The sequence below is a fragment of the Dipteris shenzhenensis genome, chromosome 30, assembly GCF_047967505.1.
Source record: "Dipteris shenzhenensis isolate YYH24624 ecotype China chromosome 30, Dip_SZ_1.0, whole genome shotgun sequence".
NCBI lineage: Eukaryota > Viridiplantae > Streptophyta > Polypodiopsida > Gleicheniales > Dipteridaceae > Dipteris > Dipteris shenzhenensis.
Genome location: NC_141625.1, coordinates 24,301,454 through 24,314,285, shown reverse-complemented (window position 1 = coordinate 24,314,285; position 12,832 = coordinate 24,301,454).

The following is a 12,832-nucleotide window of genomic DNA, read 5'->3' as shown; positions in this document are numbered from 1 at the left end:
AAGCAAGAAAAATGCAGTCAAAGATTATCCTTGAATACTTTCAGGGTGTCATTGAACAAGGTTCAACTTCATTGGAGGGACCTAAGGTGCAAGAATCCACACATGAGAAAGGAAGTGATGAGACACGCCATGTAGACCTGGTTCATGGTAATACAAATGAGAGAGGAACTGGAGTGGATGAGACAGAACACATTGTAGCAATGGATGAGGATCTTGTACACATGGATGCTTACAAGGGATCTACATCTGAGACAGGAATTGAATTGGTGGAGACAGGACATGCACATGCATCTCAGACAGAAATTGAATTGAATGAGACACGACATGCATCAGATAAGATAGGACATGCACACACATCTCTTGTTCATGGTATTACTCACTTAGATGGTGTAACTCATGAAGTTGATGGAATAACAGAACAAGTGAAGCCCTTAAGTATACCTAAAGTTGAGGCAATTGAAGAAGAAGTAGGGTGATCTAAAGCGGTTCACATAGAGCCCCTAAAAAATAGATCTCAATGTCAAATGCAAAAGGCAAGTACTTCACGAGCTACAGTTCCAAGTCCTATAACTCGAAAAAGAGGTCATTCATATACAAAGAAAGGGCAAAGAAGAGAAGAGGAAGAACACGAAGAGGATGCGGAGGGTCTTGAAATGGAGTCTGATCTAGAAGCAAAAATGTTAACAATGAAGAACCTAAATCTTCGCTTGAATGAGGCTGTGACAGATGAGGATCTAGGATATATATGGGGCCATAAGACTCAAGTTATACATGCTTCAATGGTGGTCAAAGCAAGTGTCTTCACCAACAGCAGGACCTTAGATATAGTCTATGCTGAAAAGATTTTTCAGGCTTTGATTGATGGAAAAAAACCAATTGTTTCAAATTTGGTACTCCGTCCAAGAACATTTTGGCCAGTCATGGGAGATTATAGTCAATCCATCAATTTCTCTCAGCCTATAGATTTTGAGATGCAATTCACTAAGTTCCTCAAAAAACAAGTTCCCTCACTTCAAGAAGGACAGAGTTCAGTGAATGATCCAGAACGACATATAAAGGATGCTAAGAGAAATTTCTTAGCTCATTGTACATTTGAGGCAATAGATGGTCAACACTATGCCTATGCTTGTAATGAGCGCTCTAGAGATGCATACAAGAAAGGAGAAATTACTTATCAAACCTTCACGAGTGTGCCTCAATTTCACTACTATTCTGCATGCATTTATATTTTCAAGAATGAGAAAAAATATTTGATTGAGTCGGAAAGACTTAATCATGACATTTATGCACTATGAAAAATCACCTCCACTTCAGAGATGTTGCTCAAAGCTAGGACCATATGGAGAACTTTTCATTCTCCTTTGACCACTCTCAAAAGAACTGCAACTAAAGTGGAAGCGGATAATCTTGTTGACTTCTACACATGCTTGAGTGCCATTGTACCAAGGGGAAAGCAGGAAAGAGTAGAGGCGATTACAAGCTTTAAGACAGTAAGGGATAGGTATCAAGACTACACAAGCATACTTTTCCGTAGTGATTAAGTTTTTCATCAAATCAAAGACATGTGTCTTGCATGTGAGAAAGGAGATGTCACATATGAGGCTCCATCATTGATTAAAGAGAAGGCAAAGAAGATTGAGAAAAAAGAGATGACAGCTCGGATGTGGAGGCCTTTAAGAAACTTACCAGACAAATATGCAAGTCTTGCTGCAGAGAAATTAATGTCCAAAAAATGGTTTTTTGGAAAAAAGGATAAAGATCATTGCATGGAAGATTGCATCATCCAACAGGTCAAGCGTGATGTAGTAAAGAGTGCAATTGAATATTTATTGACAGAAAAAAATATTCCAATTAGCCAATGTAAAATTGATCATAGCATTGTGAGGCAGATGGCATCAGCTTTACCGTCAGCTAAACAGAATGCTTGGGTGCATAAATGGGTGAAGGTAGAAGATGATGGATCTGAAATTACTCCTTCTATGACAAGTGACATTCCGGAAAATGTGTTTGCATATGCACAAAAAGTCATCAATAAGCACACTCTCAGAAAAGAACAAGGGCTTTTTTTTCATACATGAAATCATTTCAGAATCTGGAAAGAGTATTGAGTGCAAGGGAGTTTCATTGAATGATTTTTTGTCCGACGACATTGCTTGGGAGAGGCCTCAGCTTTTCTTTGTCTATGAAATATCACCGGATGACATTCGTCAACTCCTTGACAGAATATTACATACCACCATTGGTAGAGTGAGACTATGTAACATAGTCATATTTGCTGATAAAGATGACAAGAAACAAATGTTTGCTACCCTAGAAAAAAAATATGGCAATGAGCTTAAGATTTACAATGGTATATACTCAAGAAAAAGGGACAAGAGGGAATGCGGTCTCAAGATACAGAGTCTTGAAACCTTTTTCTTGTGCATGAAGAGCCCTTACAATGATCACTCCTTACAGAACAATATAAGAGGGAATGCAAAGAGATTGCAACTATTGCTGGAAGAGCATGAAGCTCCAAGTCCCCTCCATCGCAACGCAAATCACTATGAAAGGCCAGCAAAAAGTGCTGATCTTTTAATTAGTATGATGGAATTTTTGCTACCGTCTGGATGGGAAGTCACATTGTGTCGAATGGGACATTTGTTTGAAGCTCTTATCAGAAAAGGACACCATGTAAATATTATTGAGAGCCCTGCTTGCTTGGAATACCTTGATACTGTGGCTTCTCTCACAATAAAGTATGATAAGAAAGGTCCGATCTCACATGAAGAGGATGCTGACATAGAGATGGTCATGTATGATGAGAGCAAGAAAGATGATGAAAATGATGAAAGCTCTGGATATGATAGTGAAGACACTAGCAATAGTAAGGAAGCTGAAGAAGATGGATATGACACTAACCTTGCCTCTAAAGGTTACATAAAAAGACCACGATGATATGTAGAGGTATGAGAACTTATGTTTAATTTTCTTTATTCATTTAAAGGTCTTTTTAAATTTATAATTAATTTAAAATTTTGAATCTCATAATTATTTTATCCTTTTATAGGAGAAGGGAAAGGAGGAGGATGAGGAGGACATAGCTGGAGTAGAGAATATAGAAAGCTCATCTCAAGAAAGCAAAGCTACTCTGGCTACTCTAGAAAATAATCATACCTTGCAGCAAATGGAGAAGTCATTTCAAGTTGGGTTTCAAGTTCGAGAACGACCTCTTACTTTTCTATTCGATGAAGAGGACATTTCAATCCTTATAAACTTCAAGAAAGAGGTTAATGACAAGGTCATAATAGCCATCCTCAGGTTTGACACAAACTTTTTATTGACTTTATGCTTTTGTATTTCCATTGGATCAAATGAACTAATATTCTTTTCTTTTTATTGCAGTATGGTTTTAGAACAGCTTCCCCTATATATACAGAGATGTGCATATATGGTCGATCCTCTTGTTTCTAGTGTACTTAGCAATAAGCAGAAGACCATAGATGATGTTTTTAAGTGGTTGCAACCTGTTGATTTGACTACGGCGCAAGTTATCTTTACTGCATATCACAAGGAGTGAGTATCAATCCCTACCTAGCTTATCTCTTACATTGTGGAGGATTGTATCAAATAATAATTATTCTTAATTGATAATGCAGCTTGCATTGGAGCTTGGTAATTGTGGACATCTTAGCCAAGCAATGTTTCTTTGTCAATTCAATTCCATCTATCCATGGCAATGTGTCAGAGTAAGTATAACCTACTTGTGTCATAATTACGTCAATGAGATGCATCCTATGCAATGCGCACATTCATTTATGTTTTCTATTTTGATGTGTAGATCGGCTTGAAAGTTGGTAGGTGCTACAAATGCACTTATGCAAATGGAAGGTGACTTAGAAGATCAAATAGAGTATGTAACATGCCCTATAGTGAAGCAGAATGATGACCACAGTTGTGGGTGGAGAGTCGGATATAACTGCTTTTGCTCCTTGCTCAAATTTTTAATTTGAGCGGCAGTGAAACCTCATTGTCGACATATATAGACTTGCATCTATATGCATTTATGTCATCTATCATTAAGGCATTTATTGATAATGTGGTGGAGCATCCAGAGGAAACATTGGTTGCTACGCCCATAAGTTGTCCTAATGTAACCGCTGTATTGGACAAAATGGGGAGCTCTTTTGAGGTTAGGGTTATCATTAGCAAGCAACCTCGTGTTTTGAATTTTGGTAGCGAGGAAGTCACAATCCTCTCCGACCCTTTGAAAGAGGCTAATGACAAAGTCATGATGGCCATCCTCAGGTTTGATATGAACATCTCTTGGCTTGATACTTCAATCATTTGATTCAATATGCTTCTAACATTTGTTTATTTATTGCTGCAGGTACGGTTATATCTCACTTTCCTAGATCAGTACAGAATCGCATCTGTATGCTCGATTCTCTCCTTTCAGCTATACTTAGTGATACCAAGAACACAATAGATGATGTTTGTTCAATGCTACAACCTTTAGACTTGGATGGCATGCTAGTTGTCTTTATGCCATATTATGAGAAGTATCGTCTCAATCTTTCTTTTACTCTTTTATTTGTAATACTGTGTCAATTAGTACTTAATATTGTGATAAATCTTATCGCTCTTTATTGGTGATGTAGCTCACATTGGAGCCTGATAGTATGGGATCTTGATGACAACCATTGTTGGTTTGTCAACTCATTTACAGGCTTTCATGGGGTGTTCAAGTAAGTGTTCTTTTATCATATCATTATGAACATGCATCTTACTATTTACTACACAAATTCACTTTGTCATATGTCATGATGGACAGGTTTGCAAACAAGTTAGTTTCTGCGATTATGAAATTCAAGGAGCATCAAGACCAACCAAATTCTAGACATGCCTCACAGTGGAGCAGAAAGAGAAGTTTAGTAGTGGGTGGAGAATTTCCTACAACTTCATGTTGTTCCTCAATAAAATTTTTGAACATGTCTCAATAGAAGCATATACAAAGCTCGAGCTACAAGATTTTATGGCTAAGACTATTCACTACCTAACTACTACCATTGGGAAACAACATGATGGACTCAATGAAGAACCTGAGGGAGCCAAAGAAAAACAAGAGACAATTCAGTCTCCTTCTGCATCACAGCCTCAAGTAGAAGCATTACAATCTCCACTTGAACTCCACTTGAATTAGAGACTCAATGCATTCTTCCTACACAAGAAGTAGAGACTCAATGTGCATCTACAACATCACATCTTGCAAAGGAGGAAGAGATTAAGTCTATCCCGATTGCACCAGAAGTAGAATCTCAATGTACACCATCCACACAAGAAGTAGAGACTCAATGTACTCTTAGAGAATCACAGCCTCAAGAGGACTCATCAGACTCTATTCAGTTGTAAAACATGTAGAAAGAAACATGAGTCCTTGAAGATTTTTATCTTGTTTGTATTGATTAATGATAGTGTTTTTTAAACTTATGTTAAATGTTACAATACATTAGGATATTTACTTATGATATTTATTCAATTTGTATTATTATTGTATTAGAAATTCTATTAAAAAAATTTGTATTAGCAATTCTAATATGATCTACTGAGCCCTACCAGACTTGTTGCAGAGAATACAAAACTATTACAAGCCATAGAGGCCAAGATCACACTAGAAGATCTCATAATTAGTATCTCTTATCTTCTCAACAGTCCAATCTTCCACAGACTCCACGTCCATATCCTCAACATAATTACAATGTAAGGAAGAAATTCAAGCAATCATGATGGACAGGCCGCAGACTCCACATCCATATCCTCAACATAATTATAATGAAGGAAGAAATTCAAGCAATCATGATGGATAGGCCACAGAGGCCGAGATCAAACTAGAAGATCTCATCATTAGTATCTCTTATCTTCTCAACAATCCAATCTGATCTCATCATTAGTATCTCTTATCTTCTCAAAAATCCAATCTTCCACGAACTCAACTTCCGTATTGTCAACATAATTACAATGAAGGAAGAAATTCAAATAGTCACTGGACAGGCCACAGAGGCCGAGATCACACTAGAAGATCTCATCATTAGTATCTCTTATCTTCTCAACAATCCAATCTTCCATGGACTCCACTTCTGTATCATCAACATAATTACAATGAAGGAAGAAATTCAAACAGCCACAGATTGTTTCTTTATAATCTCTTTGGGAGGCCTTTATTGTTCTTTCAGCATCCCGATCAAAACGACCATACCGAGTGCTTCAATAACATAGGTTGCTTAAGAAGTCCAAGAGATCTTGTCATGCTTTTATAATACATTGTAAAAGTCTTTTGCTCTCTGCTATATTTTGAGTCTCCTCCCTCTCTATCCGCCTCTGTGCGTTGAATTCCTCTCTCTCCATCCGTGTGAGTGGAGAGCCTTGTCGAATTCTTGCATCTCTCCTTGCTCCTTGGTCAACAACCCATTGTTTGAGACTGTCGATTCCAGACTCCACGTCTCCGACGATGCCAAGGACATCCATGGTGGGTGGAGAGATGATAAATTAAGAGTGATAAACGAAGAATGTGCTTGTAGAAGGACTAGGATGGATGAAAGAAGGGAGTCTAATTATATTATTCTTGTCTTCAATCACTTTATTTCATAGATTTAAACCGATTCAAAATCTATCATCTCATGTGTCTTTCACATTTATGGTCTTTTATTTTTTACTTCACTCAATGAACAACTCACCTCTCTAAATTTATTAAATTGGTTTTACTTTTTTGAAAGTCTAATTTATTATATACAATAAATATCTTATGATGAGAATCTAATAATTATATCATTCTTATGTTCCATCACTTTATTTTATAGATTTCAATGTACTCAAAATCTATCATCTCACATGTCTCGCATTACGGTCTTGCATCAGCAAGTCTAACTTATATTATATTAAAAGAATATCTCATGATGAGATTCTAATTATTAATTTTAGTTTTTTGAAAGTCTAATTTATTATATAGTACAATTTATTACTAATAAATTGGTTTTACTTTTTTGAAAGTCTAATTTATTATGTACAATAAATATCTTATGATGAGAATCTAATAATTATATCATTCTTATGTTGCATCACTTTATTTTATAGATTTCAATGTACTCAAAATCTATCATCTCACATGTCTCACATTACGGTCTTGCATCAGCAAGTCTAACTTATATTATATTAAAAGAATATCTCATGATGAGATTCTAATAATTATATCATTCTTGTGTTTCATCATTTTATTTTATAGATTTCAATGTACTATCACTGTCTTACATGTCTCAAATGTCTCCCATTACGGTCTTGCATCCCATCATTTTATTTTATAGATTTCAATGTACTCACTATCTTACATGTCTCACATGTCTCACATTATGGTCTTGCATCTAGTCATCTCAGCCTCTACCAATTCTTTATTCTAAATCTTTCATCCCACATTATGAGTCTGTAGTTTTATAAATCCCCTAGTAGTCGTTCATCTTCTATATCTCACCCGCAGCAAACACTTCTTCCACTTTGCTCTTCTTACCTTACTCCTCTCCTCAAGCTTGCTCCTTCCATCTTGCCTGCAGCCTTACCTCCTCTTCTCAAGCATACTCCTTTCATCTTGCCTTACCTCCTCTAGTTACCTTCCTCACTCTCGTTACCTTCCTCACCTCGTTCATCTTCTATATCTCACCCGCAGCAAACACTTCTTCCACTTTACTTTTCTTACCTTACTCCTCTCCTCAAGCTTGCTCCTTCCATCTTGCCCGCAGCCTTACCTCCTCTTCTCAAGCATACTCCTTTCATCTTGCCTTACCTCCTCTAGTTACCTTCCTCACTCTCGTTACCTTTCTCCTTCATTTTTATGATCTTTTTAAGGTAATCGATTCTGTCGAGCAAGCCATTAGTAGCATCAAAGTATGGATTGCCGAGAACCAAGGAAAGAGAGAGGAGAGAAAGCAAAATCCAGCTCCATTAACCCAATACGAGAAGGATGACTTTTCTTGTCAGAAGGGCTTAGAGAAGGAAGAGAAAAGAAAAATAAGTATGGCTACTACTAAAATAGATAAATTGTAGTCATATAGGAGAGAGCTAATAGACTTTCAAAGTGAGATATCTTCGCATGTGGCTTGTTATGGAAGATTTCCACCCCAAGAAGTGCAAGCCATTTGGAATAAACAAAGTGTTATGCAGGAGAAAATTCATCAATCCTTACTTCTCTTCTATAATTTTAACTACATCGATGAGGATGAGATGAGCTCAGCTCTTGAATGGGTTGAATTTAGACTAAAGGCTTGAAAATAGAAAATTCATCAAATTGAATGGTTGTAGCCTTGAAAATAAATTTGCCTTCCAATGAGAGTCTTATTGTAACTTTTGGTGTTTTTCAACACCTTTATAAATATTGTGAGAGTTTGCTACTTCCACTTGTAACTTTTGAAAGTGTTTCCTAAACACTATTATAAATATTAAGAGAGTTTACAATTACTAAACCACTTTTTTTTTTGTAAACCACTCTTTTTTGTGTAACTAATTATCTCAGGCTTATTGTAACTTTTGGTGTTTGTCAAATTCTATTATAAATATGGTGAGAGTTTTGTGTAACTTATCTCAGGCTTATTGTAACTTTTGGTGTTTGTCGAATTCTATTATAAATATGGTGAGAGTTTCTTTAATACTATAACTTTTGAAGGTGTTTATTAACACCATTAAATATTAAGAGAGTTTACAACTGCTGAATCTTATTTTTTCATGTAACTTATCTAGGTTGCGTTAAATTTTATAATTTTAGTTTCATGTCCTTAAAAAATATATTAAAAAATGCTTATTTTTATGTTTTTGTATGTACTTTGAAGATTGGGTTTTTCTTAAATTTTATCTGAAAACTAGTCCAAAAGTATATGTAAAAATGAATTTGTACATTGACAAGTCCAAAATTAATGAAATAAGTGCTATTTGTAGATCTCAACACTGGTTTGGATTTTGAAGTAGATAGTTTGGCAAGGGTTAATCTCATTGAGGATGAGATTGAATCGTAGCCCATCATTGATATTGGCAAAATGATTTTACATATTGTCTCATTCTCCTCACCTCACTTAATTTTTGTATATGTGGTTTTGCAAAAAAGCATTGATATTTTTATTAAAATTATGTGCTTTGGTAATCATGGGCAATGTTTGGAAAGCAGTGATGCACATTTATCAGCCTGCACCGAAATCTCACTTTCTATATTTTCTATTTTACATCTAAATCCATGTTTAATTCACAGTATAGACATGCTAATAGATGCGCAAATAGATGCCTCATAGATGCACTATTAGATGCACCCGTATTTTTACTATTCTAGCTGCACCTATAGACACACTTGCTATTTTGCGTGTCTATGGAGCACATCTATAGTTGCTTTGTCTTATTATGTGAGAGAAAGCTTTAAAAACAAAAGAAACTATATTTCACATACTTTGACACTTTATAATTGAAGCCCTTCATTCAAATAGAAAGTTTAATTATGAGTTCTAAACACAAGGCATCAAAATCATGTTACAATTTTTAAATTGGGAACTTCCCATTTAAGTTACACTAGTACACCCTAGCATATTTCTTATACTTATCCCAATGTTTTGCAGGCCATATAATATTTTTTGTGCAGCGGACACAAAAACTACCAAGAGAAAGAAGCATTGCTATATTTGTCGATATATCCATCAAAATATATATTGGCACTTATACCGATACCTATATCAACAACCATACCAACAAGCATGCTAACTCTAGCATTTCTGACAACAAAAATGGAACATTATTTGCAATAGGACCAAAAATTAATTTTTTTGCAAGTTTGATAATTTTAAAGATAAAAAATGTAAGATTATGTAAACCAAGTTTGAGATTAATAACTATATATTCATATAGTCGTGTTGAACGTAATATACAAAGCAACATAATTTTGATATAAAAGAGAAAGGGCCAAGGATAAGAGGCCTTCTTGATGGCAAAAAAACAAGTAGCAGCATTTACATCAATAGCTTCATCTTATCACACCAAAGAAGTCAAAATCTCTAGCTCTATGTCCAACTGATCACTTATATATATCATCAAGGTCTATATGTCTACCTAAGACTTGATCCTCTAATTCACCCTCTTCAATAATATTATGTGATACATGATCTCCATGCTCTTCCCTAATGTCATGATCTCCACCTTCCTCTATTATGATTTCATGATTATTTCCACCTTCTTCTCGGCACATATTGTGATCTAGCTTCATGTTCTTCTATAGATCCATCAGTATCAATCGAGTCCATTGGCAGTATGTCCATATTCACATTGCTATTTTCAATAGTTGATCTACTTTTGAAAGAGAAACTTGGACCAGCTACTACCATTTTGGATCAAAATGATCAATATGAAATTCCTAACAAGGAGGGAATAAATTTCTTCCTCCAATAAAATTTCATTTGTGAGAAATGAGGAAAAATATTGCATGCCCAACAATGCAAATGATATCCAATAGACATGATATTTTGCATAGCCTTGAAGTAGGTGGCATCAACATTGGTGCAAAGTACCATAACTGGTGGAGACATGCAAATTTTATAGATTCAAATAAATGCATAATTTTGACACTCATGCATGACGTGCGGTGAGAAATAATGAGAGATTCATGCCAAACCATGCAAATGATATTTGATTGCTCTAACAGTTTGCATGGGCCTTAAAGTGGGTATGATTACACCTTGTGAAAATTTTCATACCCATTGGAGACATGCACATATGATAGAGGCACTCCAATGTGTATTCTTGGACACTCATGCATGATGCATGGCGAGAAATGATAAAATATGCACACCCAATGGGTATGATCCTTTGCAAGGGTCTTGAAATAGATGGGATTTATGCTCATGCAAAGTATCATACCAAATAGAGTCGTGAAAATATGTTAGAAGCACACCGATGCTTAAATTTTACACTCATGCATGATGTTTGGTGAGAAAAAATGAAAATCACATGCCCAACCATGAAATTCTTAAGCACTAGCATTTACCATGCATGGGGCACACCAACGTTTACCGTGCGCAGGGTGCACCAATGTTTACTGTGTGCAGGGCACTAATCGGCAATCAAAGTGGGATTAGTTAAGTGTCCCTATATAGCGACTTTAGACAAGTGTCGCTATATAGTGACCTTCAAAGAGAGTCACTATATAGCAACACTTACTAGACTTGTGAATGGTCATTATATAGCGACACTAAGAAAGTCTCCTATAGCGACATTTTATAGAGAGTGTTTTTTCCCATACCGACCTTTAAAGATAGTTTTTTCCAATGACAAATTTTTTTTCTTTTCATACATGTTTAATCCTTTGAGAGAATAAAAGTAGAAGAGCATGTACATCAAGTTTGAAGCTCTTATATTCATGTCCAAGTTTGAGATGAAAAAAATTCAATGAAGAGCATTTACATCAACGGCTTCATCCTGAGCCAAGTCTAATGTGCCAAACAAGTCTATCTCTAACTCTATACCGAGTTGATCTCCTATATCATCATCATACTCTAGCATCGTACGTTCACCTAAGACTTGATCATCTTCTTTAATAAATTGTGGTGATTCTTGATGATCGTCATCTTCTTCCTCAATATCGTGATCTCCATCTTCCTCCCATATGATGTCATTATGCGCATCTTCCTCTTGGCTCATATTGTGATATTCATCTTCTTTGCTAGATCCATCTAGATCAAATGGATCTGGCATTGGTAGTGGCATCTCCATATCCACATCTCTATCTTCAAAAATTTGCTTACTTCGTGGTGCAACTTGGATCATGTACCACCATCTTGGATTAGAATGATCCAGATGAAAAACCACCTATATCGAAGATGGTGCCAAATGCCATCAATTATATATATGAAATTATGCTTAAGTACATGTATCAATAGATCTTTAAAAATGAAAGCTTCAATTAATTAAATCATTAGTATGCACCTGCTCACAATGCTCAAGAAGAACAAAAGTATCACTTTCATCTGTCCAAAGTTTGGTGGAGTCTATTGCAAAGAAACCGCTACTGTCTTTTCTCATTGTCACATGGGGACCGTTGTAAATAGTTCTAAACCATTTTACATCAAGAATGAGAATACTAAATCATTTGAAATCAATTTCATAGATTTTGCATATGGTCCCACAATAATCCAACTACGAGGAGAGAAGATTGGTATTCAAAGCACTTGCTCGGCTATCTTGTGTGAAGTTAGCCATGACTCCACAATCATATGTGACACTCTTTGAATTGATACGTTCCATGTGAAAATGTCATCCATATGACCATAATGCACTGTACTTTTTGTACTATAAAAGAGCATCATTAAAACAATGAAGATGCATCTATTTTATAGCATATATTGCCACAAATAATTACTTAATTACGTCAAGAGGTAAGAAACTTACATGCATCATACATCCAGATGATAACTCTCGCTCGTGCTTGTTTATTGTCTCTCCATTGCATTCAGCTTTACGTAGAGCTAGTTGTAGCCAATTAAGTGACATGTGAGTGGGGAGAAGGGCGAGACCTTGTGGATATGATTGCAATTGCCTGTAAATTACTCTGAATCTCTTCCTTGCAACTATTATTTTTGCTTTGGTTGCTTCATATCTCTCAATCCACTTCTACATCTCCTTGCTATTGAGGATACAAAACTTATTGAATTTCTCCATTTGCTCTTCACTCATCTTTTTTCCTTGGGGAACCTCGCCACTGATGCGATCATCATCCTTGTTATGCCAAAAGCCTATGGCATATCAGGATCTGATGCAAGAAACTCCGTGATATATACTAACG